The sequence below is a fragment of the Crocuta crocuta genome, unplaced genomic scaffold, assembly GCF_008692635.1.
Source record: "Crocuta crocuta isolate KB4526 unplaced genomic scaffold, BGI_CrCroc_1.0 scaffold1015, whole genome shotgun sequence".
Taxonomy (NCBI): domain Eukaryota; kingdom Metazoa; phylum Chordata; class Mammalia; order Carnivora; family Hyaenidae; genus Crocuta; species Crocuta crocuta.
Genome location: NW_027532631.1, coordinates 429,052 through 430,695, shown reverse-complemented (window position 1 = coordinate 430,695; position 1,644 = coordinate 429,052).

Sequence of the window (1,644 nt, the reverse complement as noted above, 5' to 3'; positions counted from 1 at the left end):
GTTCCGTTTTTGGCCAGTCTCAGGAAAAATCCTAAATACAAGAAAAAGCCTATGTAAAAATGTAAACTACCAAATTATTTGTTACTCATAATGGAAAAAAAATTTTTAAACCACCCAGATGTGTAAATGTGTATCACAGTTTACTAGAGTTCCCCCATTGGCATACTACTGTGGAACTAGTAAAATGATGTTAATATAATACCACTACAAATAAACAAATTACATGGTAAGCGAAAAAGGATACAAATTATAAAGACAAAGTTATTTAAATTATGTTTTAAAAAACATGCGTAAAAGAGAAGTGGAAGACACAAAAATGTTAAGGGGACCTCAAATGGAACTTCTTTTTCCCATTTTCTAAATTTTCTCAAACGAGCATCTGAATGGAAAAATAGTTCAGCATCAGTTTCATTACCAAAACACTTATTACTCATGATCAAGTTTTGTAGTTAATCTTTTGCCCATAGTCTCTCTGCATATACTATGCTAATATTAAGATTAAGCTTGAAAACATCATGTCAAGTCAGGATGGTTCTGTTATTCTGAAACTGTAAACCCACAGAAGAGAAATGATCTGGCAGAGGCAAGATTTAAATATCTTCCTTTTATTAACAAAGCCTAATACCGTTCCTGACACACACTGGGTGTTTATATAGATTTGTTGAATTAACTTAATTTTTGCTTTAATTCCTATCTCTAAAGAGCAATATTTCTTCATATTCAATTCAACTTCCATGGACTTCAACCAAGCAAATCATTCCTGTCCTAATTCTAACAAGGACATTTTGTGACAATATACTTACCATAATAAGGTTTGAGAAAAAGTAGCACTTAAAATATCTTAAGATGTTTACAAAGCTCAAAAACTAAAATATGGGAATGTAAAATTGTGAAAGAAAACCTGTCTCAAGGAACTTTGGTATCTTTCAGATTTAACTCCTCAATTGTTTGCTGATCTGTATTCCTTCCGAAGGGATTGGGTGTTATTTCTACAAACATTAGTTCTTGGGACATGCTAGTTTTATGTGGAAGTAAATGTGCTTTACAAATATGTGAAAAGACACACGTTAACTTTAGAAAGAATAATGTGAAAAAATGCCATGCCACAGTTTTAACTTCAATGTTTTAATATCATGAAATAAAACTACAAAACGTCATACGAGTATATGTTGTTCTACACGGAGATGGAATAATACATTTGTGTTTTTTTACCAGAACCTCTACCCCCAGCGTTAGCCACGGTACCGACAACTTTCCACAGGGATTTTCTACTCTTCCCGTGAGGTCTTATGAATAAAAAAAGCTCACAAATCTTTTCTACCACTGCAGATTTCTATTTATCGTAATATTCTTGTTCAGCTGCTTTGGAGAACTGTTAAGAAATACAAAATTGCCTTAGCCAAGAGTTTTGAGAGGCAAAGAATTTCGTTGTTTTCATGTTGGCCAAGATCTCCCTTACATTGGCAGTGCAAAGACACCGTGTACTTCCATGGGGTAAGAAAAAGCGTCTCAATAGCTCTCTTACTGTTTAGGAGTAAGTTCCTTAAAAGTACACAATATTATAATAGATAGCTACTGGCTAAGCAGCACTTCATGAAAATCCATTATATAAGACAAATAACAGCAACAGAGAGCCATAAAGCC